The 15,012-nt window shown below is 49.2% G+C and overlaps 1 pseudogene; it reads left to right on the top strand.

Moving 5' to 3' along the window:
* LOC143388827 (paired box protein Pax-2-like) overlaps positions 1 to 15,012 on the top strand; it is a 77,771-nt pseudogene that overhangs the window by 28,672 nt on the left and 34,087 nt on the right.

Raw genomic sequence — 15,012 nt, 5'->3', positions numbered from 1 at the left:
CCCTGAAACCCTCTCCTTCCACTTGGTAGACAGTTCCATTCTCTGATTTCCACACAGGAGTCTCCTTTCACTGCCTCCCTCTCCTCCTGACCACTCCTCCATTCATTCTACCTGACTCTACTCCAGACACTATGCCGAGACTACTGTTCTCCCCAGGATCACTAATGTTCACCCAAACACCCAAATCCCCATTTTATTCTATTTTTGGTGCTGGGGATAGAACCCAGCACCAAAAATAAAATAAAACCCAGCTACACAAGTAATTTTCCAGGGAGCTACACCCCCAACCTAAATTATATTATTCTTAAAACATTCTTCTCCGTGGGCTGCCTACAAGGCCCAGGTTCCACCTGTATCTATCCTGAGGCCTCTCCTTCCCCTCAGCACTCGTTTCCCCAACAGACTCCCCAATCCCTTTCTGCCACATCAGCAATGCATGGATGTGTGCACCTCACATGCTGCATGTCTAGAGTAAACATCACCACTTTCCTCCAAAACCAGTTACCTCCCTGCAGCCTGTTTTTAACAATGACATGGACTACAGAGCTCCCAGTGGCATAGCACTGAGGTTTTAGAGCCATGGTTACCTCCAGTTAATTGCTAAATTCTGTCCACAGTGTCTTGCAAATCCTTGCCTCTCTTTCCTAAGACCAGCTCCTTATCACGTCATGCCCAGATGTCACCTTCCTGGGATTGTTTTTACATGCCATTTCTAGTTTGAGAAATTACTCATGGCTGGAGACCCTCTAAACCTGGCTCCCACATGTTGGAAGGATGGCAGAATAGCAAAAGACACAGGTTTGGGAGACTGAATTCAGACTCTGCTCTAGCTGACAGTGGTGTGATCTTAAGTAAGCTATGTAACCCTGATCAGCTTGGTTTTCAATCTGCAAAATGAGTATCCCAATATTGACTTCAGAGGTTGCTGTGAGACTTAACAGGTACATATAAGTAATATAAATTGTGTAATATTAGCACATAATAGATGTTCAATAAGTGGGAAATAACTATTTTAATCATTGCATCCAAGTTTTCAGCCTTATTTCCTCTTGTCTCTTTTATGAATCCATAAATGGCGTCTGTCAGGTGTAGGCATTAACCCCTGAAGCCTCATGCTCCCCTGGCTTCCCTGCTATACTTCTGCCCTCCTCCAGCTCCTCATACAACACCCTTTCTTCTGCTTGTTGATTCATCTTAGAATTGTGTTATCTTTCCGGGAAAGAGATTGTAACAATCCTGTAGACCAGACCAGGCCATGGGGATAAGGCTCCTCCTCCTAATGCTAGAAAGTTGGGGAAGGAAGATTTATATTCAAAGAAAGTGAGTAGCCCAAGAGGATCAGGCAGTCAGTGCCAGAGGATGCAGAGCAAGAACAACCCCCTTACAGGTGAGGGAACTAGGGAAAAAGTGACAAGGTGATGGATTTCATGCATCCACAGGCCTTTCATTGGACCCACAGATGGAGTCCTCAGTCCTGGCCCCTGAGTTGGTCTTTTGTATCATTGAGCCCCAAGTTTTGTAGATCACCAAAAGGTAGGCTCATTCCAGCCCCTGATTGTTTGACTTGACCCTCTGCCCCCAGGGGTGTGTGGGGAGGGCAACAGTCTTCTCAGCCAGGCTGATAAAGAGGTGATGGAGCCAGTCAGCCAGGTGGAGGCAAGGCTCTGGCTGGTTTGAGAGCAGTGAGTGGGCTCAGGAAGAGGTTGTGCAGGCCTGACATCTGTCAAAGGGACCATGTGGTATCCTTGGAATTCTGGGGACAAAAGGGTTACCTGTTACCCAGCCATTTCCTGCCTGTTGCCTTACTTCAGGATATCGATAAAACATGCCACCTCACCTGGGCTCTGGAGGACTATGACATGCTCCCAGTAGGAAAGCCAGCTCCAAAATCTCTCCAGATTCAGGGGGTTCTGGTACTAGAAAGTGCACATATATGGTTGAGGAGGCAAAGGTAGAAAACCAGTCACCTGGCTCTGCCAACCCCCAGAAGAGAAGACTCTGTGCTCTAATCCTTGCTAGCAAAAATCAAGATACAATTCAGATGACGCTTGTGGCAGAACAGGAGCAGAGCCTCCATCCAGAGCTATAGTAGTAGTGATCCACAGAGCTGACAGGAGAGAAAACTCATGCAGTTGGTGAGAGCAGGAGAACAAGGAGCAGACAGGCAAGGACGGAGCTGAGGAGCTTGGGAGGGCCCCTCTGCCGGGCTGGACTGGCGCTGGTCAGACCAAGATGGGCATAGGATTCATAATGCTGTTGTGATGCTGTTGCAGGATCATCCGGACCAAAGTTCAGCAACCTTTCCACCCAACGCCGGATGGGGCAGGGACAGGAGTGACCACCCCTGGCCATACCATTGGTAAGAGGGCTCAGGGAATGGGGGAAGCCTGCCCCCGACCCAGGGAAAGCCAGGAAACAAAGACCAGCCCTGGGAATTGCCCCCTCCCAGTGAGGTTCAGGACCTGCCATGTTTCCCATCTCCTAGAGGCTCAGGGTCTCCTAAATATGATTAGTTCACTACACTTGGTCTCTGTTCCCACCTGGTACCCTGCCTCAGTCTGTCTATGTTCTCCTTTTCCTCCTTTCTCACTCTTAAGTCAGCATTTTTCTTCTAGCATTTCTTCTTCTTTTTCTTCTTCCTCTCTTCTTCTCTATCACCTTTTATTTATGTGACTCTATCTCCCTACCTGTCCCTCTTTCTTTCTTGTCTACGTTCTTATCCCATCTTTGTTTTTGCTTTTAATTTTCAAAATTATCCTTCTCTCTTCTCCTATTTTTTCCTCTCTCTGAGTTTTCCTTTCTCTCCTCTCCTTTCTTCTTCTGTGTTTAGCTCTGGATCTTTCCCTCTTCCTCACCTTCCCTCCTAATGGCCTCTTTTCTCTTCGCCTGTATCCCTGATCTCTGTCTCTATCTTATCTACTTTGTAGCTCTCTGCCTCTTTCCAACCTCCTCAGTTCTCTGCCTGTACTTAGGGTCTTTCATAGACATGGCCTAGGCCTACCAGAACACCTCCTGACACTCTCCTGTCCCCTGACACACGTAGACTGGCTCCTTTATGGCCCGTGGACAATTTGTGTTCTTGTGGCCATAGATGAGATCTGGGGTTCGAGGACTAGGATATGGTTAAATTTTTCCTGCTGCCTCTTTGGCAGCTGTCCTTTTCTTGACCAGCAGGAAGTAGAAGAGGCTGATCCCAGCCCTCCTAGAGTTGGCAGGAACCCTTGTTTTCCAGACCTGGGTTACAACCTGTGCTAGGAGGGAGGGTGGGGCTGGGCTGGGCCTGAGCTGGTTACTGTGGAGTGAATGTGCTCACTAGTCTGTGCCTGAGGGGAAACTGAGGAACTTCTCAAGTGATTTTAACACCAAAGTAACGGGAAATAGAACTGAGTACTCCTGGGAACCTCAAGACCATCCTGTATCTCCACAGAATCACAGTGCTCTTAGAAAGCCCCAGGCTGTAAATCACAGTTAGTAAAGACTGCCCTGGAGACTAAGGAAAATGAGATGGGGTTTGTCTGGAAGGATTTGCCCAGCTCTGGGGATTGGTCGAGCTGTGCCAGAAGGCACCCCAGGAGCTGTGCTTTCTGGAGGGCTACAAGGTACCTTGTAGAGAAGTCAGCCTTGGTGATTCCTGGGCCTGTCACCATCCATCCATGGTGGAAAGAGTTTGAGGCACCCACTGAAACCCACAGGTCTGCAGAGAAGGCCTAGGTTGACTGCTCATCACTAAAGCTGGACAGAAGTAATAACAGCCTGAACTGTATGTGTAACACATTTCCCCCCTTAAACCTCAGAGGAAGAGAGGAATATGGGCTCCTCATCCCTCCTTCTGTCCTCTGCTTCTCTCTGCCCCCAGCCTTGGGGCTTTGGCCTATGATCACGACTGCTATCTTGATGGCATTTCCTCCTTACTCTCGCCCAGTTCCCAGCACGGCCTCCCCTCCTGTTTCCAGCGCCTCCAATGACCCAGTGGGATCCTACTACATCAATGGGATCCTGGGGATTCCTCACTCCAATGGTGAGAAGAGGAAACGTGATGAAGGTAGGGAGGAGGGAAGAGGTTTGGCTTCCCCTTCGCATGCTTTGTCCTTGGACTCAGATCTCCGGTTTCTGCCTGGCCTTGCAGCTGCTCTGCTGTGAGATCAGTTTTAGTAGCAAAACCCAGGTCCCCCCACTGCCCTGCTGGCTCCTGGAGAGAGGGAGGGAGGTTACTGGTGGGGCCACCAGCTTAACCATCTGCTCAGCCCTGACTGCCTCACCTTCAGCTGAGACTCACCCCAGCTGTCCCTGTGGGGTTTCAGGAAAGGCATGAACCATTTACCTAGGGAAGGTTTTGGAGGTATGGGGAACAGTTGGTCTCTGACCCAAAGATGAATGGTGAGCCTACTTTATTCTCACTTGATCCCAACCCATAAGAAGGTATGGGTGATGGCAGGTGCAGCTGACCCTGGTGTCCTTTCTCTGTAACACAAGGACATTGCCTCATTAAAACCACTTGTGTCACTGGACATGGGATCTTCCTTCTTCTCCATGGGAGAAAACACCACTCCACTTTCTTGCTGGCTCTTCCCCTCATGCCCTTGGAGCACTCCAGAAATAGCCAGACCATCAGGTTGGGAAGAGTTCAAGGGAAGGGGGATAAAGAGAAACAGCGGGGGAAGGAAGGAAGGAAAGAAAGAAGGAAGGAAGGGACGGAGGGAGGGACAGAGTGGTAGGGGTGAGCTTGAAATGAAGTGGCAATAGGGTTCCTTTGGTGACCATCTGGTTTTGTTCTGAAGCACAAGGCCAGGGCACAGGACTGACAGGTCCAGACAAACAGAGAGCCCAGTGTCTCAGGCCTGCTTCCTGCCCCAATTTTCTCATGGTCCTAGCTGGGGAAGTGGCTTTGGTAGAAGGCAGTAGTTAAAGGAATCTCCCATGAAATTCTGAGACAGAATCCTCCAAAGATGAGCATAAAGGGTGACCATATATATTCCATTAGCCCAAGAAGTTCCAAATTTATGTCTTTGTCTCTTCATCTTGACCCAGCAACACCTCCCTTTCTCTCAAGAATGCACTGTTTGGACAGTTTGTCCTGTGGTTACCCCAAGCATAGACAAGCCCTTGAGCAAGTGAAGAATAGAGAAGAGGGACAAAGCTGATATTCCATGGGCCACAGCCTGGATTTCCTGAGCCCAGGCAGAGGGAAGAAAGAGTGTGAGGCCGGGCCTCTAGCAGACGGGATGGAGTGTAGGAGAGGCCTAGGTCTGGCAAGACAGTGATGACCTGGTGCTGGCCTCTTTCCAGAAGCCCTAATAGCCTCGTTTCACAGGGAAACAGCTTGTCTGGCTCTATTTCTCCTTCTTCCAAAATATCCAAACCCATTTGGCTGCCACGGCCTTTGCCACTCACTAAATTTCATTGTGGTTGTTTTGGCGGCAGCCCCTGATGGGCAGTGGGAGGCAGCGTGAAAGGCCCTAAGTCCCAGCTCTCCCTGGGACTTCCCATACTCAGGCCTTAGCCAAGCTCCCTGGCACCCTGAGTGCTTTGGTAGAATCTGCCTCTCAAACCCTAAGCGTTTCTCTTTAGCTACCAACCCCTGTGTTATTCAGAGTATGAGATGTCCAGGGGCCAGGGAGGCACCACTTCTGTCCACCCTACCCCGTTACCCCCTTGGCCTGAGGTTGGGGGCATGCATGCCCTCTGCGGACATCCCATGAAGGGAGGCTGGGGTAGGAAGGCACTGGCCTGAGGCTTTAGCCACCCAGGGCTAGCCCTGGCAGGCCCAGGACAGAGTGCTGTCCTCTCAGAGCAGTTGCGCACATTCATTGTTCTGAGTTAATTTAATTCAGTGAAACTTCCTGCACATCAGCTGCAAGAAAAGCTTGGTGCAGAGAATCCCCAAGTAAAAGAAGATATGATTCTTGTCCTTAAAGAGCTTATTTTCCAGTGGGGCATATAAACACTGAGTCCAAAGAACAGAAAGGTCCATCAGATATGGTACATGTTAGAGGTCTTGCCACCTGGGAGCTGGGAGTGAGAAGGAGGTGGGGAGGGAGGTCACTGCCAGGTAGGGCTGCTCTTTGAGGAGAGGCCTTGACCATGGCTGAGGAAGATGTTACATACAATGGCAGCCTGAAATCATATCTAATAGAGCAAACCTTGTCACCAGCAAATGCAGGGCAGCTTTGGCAGGAATGAACAGGCATGAAGGGAAATGGTGCAAGGTAAGGCTCAGTAGGTGGGTTCAGGTAGCAGGAGAGCAGGGCAAGCCTGAGCTGTGTAAGGAGGGAGGACCTTTCTCCTGAAAGCAGGAGTAGCCACTGAAGGTGTCTGGGCAGGAAGGACAGAAGCACAGCTGGATTTGAGAAACTCCTCTTCCCAGCAATGTGACAGTGATGGTGGCAGGAAGACAGTGAGGAAGCAGTTGAAATCTTCAGGTGAGAGATAATGGGGACCTTGAAGTTTCCTCTTAAACACTTACCTAGCCAGGTGGCAAGAAGGAGCAGAGGCCCTGTCCTTTTTTAGCAGGGGTTCTTTTGTCCTGAATCCCTCTTCTCTTGACCAACCTCAGGCCAGATACAGCTGTCCTTTCCCTGGAGGCCAGGACTGTGGGGGAGGCCAGCTTCTCCTGACCACTGCCCTGCTCTTGATCCATGGGACCCAGGTGGGAAGGGAGAGGAGGGAGAGAAGAGCAAAGGTAGATCTTTGGCAGCCCTCCTCCCCCTCCCCCACTCCTGATGCCTCCAAGCAGCCAGACCCAGTTTGCATTAGGGAGCAGCTCAGATGATTAAGAATAGGGGAGATAATTATGTGTCAAGATGATGTAGCCCAACTCTGCAGTCAGGCCAAGGTAGCAAAGCAGCTGGCAGGCCGGTCGCAGGAGGCAGCCTCGGGCACAGGCTGCGCAGACACCCAGTATGTCCTTCAGCTCTTGGGCCAATACTGCAGGCGAAAGAGAAACTGACTTGGGGGCCCTGAGGAATGTTGGGATGGGACTGAGGATGCATGTCCAGGGACTAGACCCTAGAGGGAATGGAAGGCCAGGCACATCTCCCTCCAGGAGGACCTTGGATGCCCCTTGCCAAACTGGTTCTCCTTTGGCCTCAGGCACTGTGGCATCTCCCTGAAAGTGGCATATCCTGAGGGCAAGCTGGGTACTTCTCTGCCCTCCAGGAAGCTGCTCCGGTTCCTGCCTCTGGGTACAGTGCGGCCCATTCTTCAACTCTAACAATGTCACGGTGGTGGGCATTAGCGAGGACAATGACTGCAGCATGTGCTGGCATTAGTGGAGACAATCTCAGCAGTAGTTACTGGTGTTCACAGTGATAATACCCAGAGCGTTATTGGCACTGGCACTCAGAATATGGACAGCATTATTAGTATCTGCAGCAATCATATCCATGGGGATATTAGTAAAGGACCAATCAGCTGTGACTCTGGGGAAAAGCTGATGGTGACTGTGGGCTGCTTGAGACTTCTTGCCATGTCCTGGCCTGTGGGAGTGTGGAAAACCCCAGATTTTCCCTGGAGAAATATGCCACTTTAGAAGCTGTGACTCTCCTTCAGGAGTCCAGAAACTCCCAGGAGATAGACAGACCAGCGATAGATGAGGAAGTCATGTCATGAAGTCCCCAGAAGACAGGCTATGCTTCAGTCTAAGAGGGAAGAATCATCATTCAGTACCCTGCTAAATTCCTTACTTCTTAACTAAAATTATGGGTGGGTGCATTAGGTCTGGATTCCCTGGAACTTTGAAGGGACATTGATCTTCAGAAGGTTGAAGCTGGAATACAGAGATTTGAACTTTCCTATCCTTAATCAGCCTAAAACCGACGTATGGGCTAGGACTGTAGCTCAGCGGTAGAGTGTTTACCTAGCAAGCATGAGGACCTGAGTTCCAACCTCAGCACTGCGGGGGGGGGGGACCTGATGCCCTTTGTTTTCTGCTGTGGCCCAGAGCATTGCTGTCCATCGGCAGCCATGTTGAAGCATAGAGCAGTTACATAACTTGTCCAAAAATCAAAATAAAGTCATGGCGAGTCTGTTGATCGGTGTAAGGGAGGTGTGTTGGTGTCATCCTTTGATGTGTGGGATTGCAGGGAGGCTGTGGGTTTGCATTCCATTAATTAGATGCACAATGATTTGTGCAGCTAAGTGGTGCCAAGCTGGTACAGTTGTGCATTTTTAGACAGGGCAGGTTGTGTGACTACAAATGGCCTAGTCCTGTGACTGCCTTTAATAACTCCCTTCTGATTTGGATGAAGCTGTAAGTGAAAAAAGCAGTTTATTTCCTTAGTTAGTTTCCCTCCTATAAGTCCCAAAGAGTGTTGCTCAGGTTAGTCTTGGAACAAAGAAGGGGAATAAGTTGTGGAAATGAGCAGCACCTACCCTTGTCTAGGAGCCCTGGATGGAGGCAAGAGAAAGCTGCAAAGATCCACTAGGAAAGAGGGTGCAGGGTGGAGGTCAGCATGCAGCCCAGGAGCTTAGCATGGATGGGCAGAGTGCTCAGGGGGGACGATGTGAGCTCTGGGGCGAGCATAGCTTGGCATGAATTTTAGCGCCCCTTACTATCAGTGTGACCTTGGGCAAGTCACTTAACATGCATCACCTCAGTTTTCTCCTCTATAAAATGGACATGGTAACAATTCTTTCTTCACAAGTACTATGGAGAAGATTCCATGAGATCATGGATATAGAGTGTTGCACCAACTCCATATTGGAAGATGGATTGATTTGCATCTGGGAAAGAAAGCCTCGTTATGGGTTTTGATTTCATGGGGAAATGAAGTTGTGTCAGAAAGAAACTGATTTGGACACAGGCTCCATAACCTTGGTGTAGCTTCTTATTACTACGGCAGCCTCTGGCTGATGCTGGATAAGCTAACCTGGATGTGACCAGTGCAGTTGGCCTCACCTGTGTAACTGGGATAACCTTTGTCCATCTCTACCTATTCATTTGCTCTATGGTTACCTGTTGGTGTTTTCTATGTATATAAATAAAGCCCCTTTTCCCCCTTAATATGAGGGCATCACTCCCTCTATCCATCTAATATATTTCTGCTCCTACATGCAAATTGATTTATTTACCTTGGAAAAATGTATGCTTGTTTTAGAGACCATATGTAATTTTCCCCACAGTTCATGCAAGTATGAGTCTCTGTGTGTGTGTGTGTTCTACCTCCTCTGAGATCTTTGGGTGTAAGGAGATATGATATGTCACGTGTTGGAAAGGTATTCAGTTTTCTAGGTAGTGTGCATGCTTAGAGAGAGTACCAGTATAACCATATGTGTGTCTACCAGCACCAATGACTGAGGAGAGCTCTAAGCTAGGCCTGAATTAGTTGAGTGTCCATGGTCCTGGGTACAGACATGCAAATAGAGTTTGGCCCATAGAACCTTCTCTACATCTGTTGGCAAATGGATGGGATGTCTTGAGTTTGCCTCCAGGGATGGCTGGGGCCAACCCTAGGGAGACTGAAGCTGGCAACCCTCACTGGCTCAGGCTGTGTGGGAGTTGCAGCTCAGAACCCTTGCAGCCCTTTGAAGAGGAGTCTGGTCTTCCAGTCTCAGGGAATAGCCCCCAATCTTCTACCTGCCTGTCTTTCAAGATCTCTCAGTGTTTGTCTCTTATTTGCTCTAGTCGAGGTATACACTGATCCTGCCCATGTTAGAGGAGGTGGGGGTTTGCATCTGGTCTGGACTTTAAGAGGTATGAGGGCCAGAGGGATCATGGTGTGGGGGTCAAGGGAAATAGCTAAGGGTGGTGGTTAGAGAACATTGAAAAAGTGGGTTCCTAAGGACAGAGAACAGAAAAGAGGCAGCTGTTCAGGCTTCCACTGGGCACCTAAGAGGCTAACAGAGTCTCAGGGCCTGGATCGGCTTCCACCGTGGGCCACTGAGGGGGTGTAGGACTGAGGCCCTGGTGGCCTGGAGGGTCAGGCACTCAGTGCATGGGGGGCAGTTTTTCCAGCCCTTGGAAAAACAAAGAGCAGATCGGGTAGTAAAACAAAAGCAAAGGAGACCTGGAAGCACCTGACAGCCCTAATTCATCACGGCCCAAGTTTTTTCCTGTGTTCCCATTATATTTGTTTGTAAAAGTGGAAATCAATTTTGAAGGTAATTTTCTGGAAAGAATGGAAGGGAGGTGGGAGGGCCGGATAAGGCAGAGATGGTAAAAGGAAAAATTTAGGCCAGGCACAGCCCAGGGGCAGCTCTTGGCAAGGTGAAAGAAAATTGCATATTCAATCTCCATCCATGAATCTCCCTCACTGCTGCCCGCCTCCTGCTTGAAAACAATGAAGGCTTTTTCCCAACGCTGGGCAGGGCCTCAGTATCAGCCTCACTTTAACTTTAGGGTCATTAATTCCCTGATTATTGAAGGAGAAGAGAGGGTTGCAGCATTGTCAATTCCAAAGGCACCCCCCATGTGATCAGGCACTGGCTGGGTGGGGTGGGGGCCAGCCAGGGTTAGGTGAGGTGTTGTCTCAGAAGGGGTTGGGGAGAGAGGAAATGGGGGAGCCACCTGGACTGGGGGGCAGGAAGCCAGGAGGAGGGTGGAAGCAGGCAGTCATTACTGCATACCTCTGTTGTGTTGTTATTGCAAATTAAAAGTAGCATGTTCCACTCCACAGCTATCTTTGGGGAGGGAGGGGCACCAAGGGAGGTGGGGGATCTTATCATTGCTTCTTCAGCAGACCAGCCATGGTGTCACCGTGTGAGGTGACATTTGAATTTACAATTCCGCTGAGAAAAGCCATTAATTCACAAATTAACATTTCTTTCTCTCCCTCTCTCTTTAACACTCTCTCCCTCTCTCACATGGATGTGCAAGCAATTGAAAAGACAAAGGAAATAGCCTTAAGGAAGAGACTTTACTGCTAGTCTGTCTGTGCTGAGATTGCTCCCCCTGCTTCCAGATAGATAAACCAATTACCTGAGCAGCTCGGCTCCTGGCCACCCGATCGCCTCCTTTTGTAGGTTGCCTCCATGGCTGGCTTGCGCTCCGTGTATCTCATTAATGGAAACCAGGCATGCCCTGGTCACTAAGCTGTCTTCCCGGCTCTCCCTTGGAGGAGCAGTGGGAGGAGAGTCAGTATCAGAAAAGGCAGGTGAGGAGACCCCAGGGAAGAGGAAAATCTGCCACTGCCCTGCCACCTGGGGGGCCCTGGGTCTGGGTCTTTGGGCGCAGCTTGCTGTGTTGGCCAAGGCTGGTGGGGGAAGTGTGCAGGTGAGCCCTGCTTGGTAGGTGAGCCTGCTCTGAACTGAGAGGGAAAGGGCATGGAGTGGGCACTTAGAAACAGAGGCTACAACACTAACCTAAACTCCTGGTGGCCTTTGGTCCCAGTGCAGGGAGCTGGTGGAACCAGAGAGGGACCTAAGCTCACCCTGAATGAGAAGAGCGTGGGGAAGTTTTGCTGAGTCTGCACTATTTTAGTGGGATGGGATTCAGCTTGAAGGAGCTGAGAGGTTGCTAAGGAGGGCCCAGGAGACATGATGAGGTTGCACTGTATTGGGTAAACAAAATGACGTTTCACTGATTTCTTAAACTAAACCCAGCACTTGGACACGAATATGTCTGTTTACTGCCTAATACACACACACACACACACACACACACACACACACACACACACACCACTCTGATTTCCTTCTTAGAGAACACAGCAGCCCCCCCTTTATCCACTAGATATGTTTCAGGATCCACAGTGAGTACTTGAAACCAAGGTTAGTACCCAGTCCTACACATACTTTGTTTTTTCTCTATATATACACAGGACAAAGTTTAATTTATAGATAAGGCTCAATAAGAGATTAACGACAACTAATAATAAGATAGAATAATTGTAGCCATACATTGATACCATGACAGTTAATCTGATAACTGAGATGGCTACTAAGTGACTAACAGGTACAGCATAGATATGCCAAACAAAAGGATGATTCACATACCAGGTGGGATAGAGGGGGCTGCTCAATATTTCTTCTTGCTACTCAGAAAGGCATGCAATTTAAAACTTATGAATTGTGTATTTCTGGAATTTTCCATTTAATAGACTATACTTGACTGTAGGTAACTGAAACCTTGAAAAGTAAAATTTGGATAAGTAGGGACTAAGGTGCCTTATGAATTACTGTTAGGATTATATGTCTTCACATGTTCTATACTGCCTAGCACATGTCACAGACCCTGCCCCTATGTGACAGGTCCTATGAAAGTCCAGAAAGGAAAGCTACACAAAGGGAACCATCTATCTAAACAAGCTCCTGAATTTAACTGCATTAACAAAGCTCAGCCTGTGTTCATTTTCCAACTAATATTATAAACCTAGCTAACATCTACTCCAGTTCAAGAAAAAGTTAAGGTTCAAAGGTCAACATTCACTAAGACACCAGAAAAAAAAACCCACTTATGAACACATTTGTGGTCATGAGTATATCTTTATAGTAACCAGGGAAATTCGACTGGTCATACCTGAGAGGGGAATTTTCCTATCTTAGTTGAATCACATATTTTAGCCAAACTCTCTGGGTAATATTGGCCATGAGACTGTTGAACACACTATGTCACTCTACAGAGGTAGATGTAGAATGCTTTTGGAGGTTATGTTGATGTTCTATTAAGACTTTTACTGAGGGCCCTGCATGCAGGTGACTGTATTTTTCTGTGGGTAAGTACCCAGGTTTATCCATGGCTGTGTGAGACTGACAGGCTCATGAATTTATCTATAAAACCGTGCATTTGTACCAGAGATCAATCAAATTATTAACTACCTTTGTTTCCCAACTAGTTCATACTACTATGGATAAAGAGTAGATTGTTTGAGGAAGTATTTTGAGGTTTAGTACAAATGAGCATATATTTTTTCATATAGTGTCAGAAGCCAGAATAGATAGGTGGACCATCCCTAGGAAAAAATGCACAGATTTGTTGTAGAGGGGGGTACATGTGTCTCTCCACCCCCAGACATTTGGGTAGGTTCAACACAGGTATTACAAATTCCTCAGCAAAGGCCAGGAGGTTCTCCATCCCGCTGCCCTGTTTTCACCCTCTCATGAGCACCCATCATGTTAGAATCCGTCTTCACCTCTTGGTCATCCCTTGGCAACTGTCTTCCAGCACTGCAGGTAGGCATCATTCTCCTTTCCCTTCCTGGCAAGGGCACCAAGCGAGAAATCCGCTGCCTCAGCTCTGCCCTTCTCCCCCAGAGCAGGCTGTGCACACAGGAGGGAGGAGCCAGGCCCAGGGCTGTCCCCCAGGCCCTGCTGCTTGTGGGCTTGCCTCCCAGAGCACCTCCTCCTCTGCGGACCAGTGGGCAGTGAGAAGGGCAGATAGCTGGCATGAGGACCCCTTGGAAAATGGGTTTGGAGATATTAAAGGGGAAGGGAGACCCCGGGATCATGCCCACCGAAGAATGGGTCCTGGCAGGCTCCTGAACCACTGAGCCCAGAGAGGGACCCCTTCCCACCCTGCCTTTCTCAGGCCTTCAGGCTCTTTGGGACCCTCTCACTCTGCCTGTGGGGGTAGAAAGGCCAGGAGGGTTGGGGGAGGGTGGGGCCTGGTGCAGGGGCTGGAAGATAGTCACGAGCCTCAGAGCCGGAGTTGCAGCAGAGCCAGTAATTCAAACCATCCTGACCCTTCGGTGAACCTGAACCTGCTGACCTTGACAGCAGCAGACAAGAGAGGCCTCACAAACCTCAACCTGGCAGAGGCCCTGCCTTCTCTCCCTTCCTTTCTTGAAAGCCTGTGGCCCAGCCTCCAGGTGGCTCCTCATTTGGCCATCCCCAAGAAATGTCAGCATCCCCTCCCTCCCTGAGGCTGCCTGCTTGCTTCAAAGCACCCTTTGTGCTCATCTCCACTGGAGACAGGGTGTAGGCATCTCCTGGGGCCTGTCCAGGACTGCCGTGAGAGTTCTCCTATGAGTGGAGCTCATACTCATACCCCTTCTCTGCCCCAGGCTTCGTCTTTTCAAGAGGTCTGGCTATAGCATGTAATCTGGGTGCACACGGGATCGGGGATAGAATGTGATGGAGATGTAGTAGACGGGGAGGGAAAACAAGCTGGAGGAAAGCAGCCTCAGGAACCTGCATTAAAGTAAATGCAGTTTATGAAGTTTATGCCTTCTTCCTCAGGAGAACTGGATTCCTTCCAGTAGCCTCTCCGAGGCTGCCAAACAGCTCCTGAAGCAGAAAGTGTGGGCAGGAGAGCAAGCAAGCCAGTGACATAGGGAGAGATGTGTGGACACCAGCAAGCACACACACATATACATCACCCTAGGCCACAGCAGCCTGAGAAGCCTGGGATGGGAGAATGCAGATGGTGTGTTTAGGAGGAGTGGCTCCAGGAGCTACTTTCCCCCTTCTTCCCTGCCCACCTGCCATCTCTACCCACTCAGGCAGTGTGGCCATCAGTATGAGTGCTGGGAAGACTGGTGGTATAGTAAAGCTAAGCTGGGGGCCGTGTGAACTGCCTGGGGTAGCCGGATCATGGAAGCTGCTCTGGGTGAGAGATGGTATGGGTGGTCTTGGGGCAATGGGTACAAGCCCCTATGTAGGAAAAGGAATCAGAATATTGTACCATTGAAATCAAGTGTGGTGGCACACACGTGTAATCTCAGCTACTTAGGAGCCTGAGGCAGAAATATTACAAGTTCAAGGGTAGGCGGCAGCTTCATAAGACCCTGTCTTGACATAAAATAAAAAAGGTCTGGGGATGTAACCCAGTGGTAGAGTCCTTCCCTAGCATGATCCAGGCCCTGGGTTCCAACCCCCAGTACCACAAAAAACAAAACCAGAATGTGGTACTCTTGGATCTTCCAGGAACCTCTCTTTTCTCTTAATACTGATCAAGTGGATATTGTGGCTACTGACCAAGTGGGTATTGTGGCTGCTGAGGACAGCCATTGGAGTTTCTTTTAAAGAGAAATAACTTGAGACCTTTTTCCTTTTTCTGAGAATTCAAGGGAAATAAATGACCAACAGGGCTATAGCATGGGAACTCTCAGAGGGACTTGTAAGCAAGTTGGAGGATCT

This window comes from Callospermophilus lateralis, unplaced genomic scaffold (genome assembly GCF_048772815.1).
Source record: "Callospermophilus lateralis isolate mCalLat2 unplaced genomic scaffold, mCalLat2.hap1 Scaffold_45, whole genome shotgun sequence".
In the NCBI taxonomy this organism is placed as follows: Eukaryota; Metazoa; Chordata; class Mammalia; order Rodentia; family Sciuridae; genus Callospermophilus; species Callospermophilus lateralis.
The sequence above is the reverse complement of the archived record's forward strand: the minus strand, read 5'-3'. Positions and strand labels throughout refer to the sequence as shown.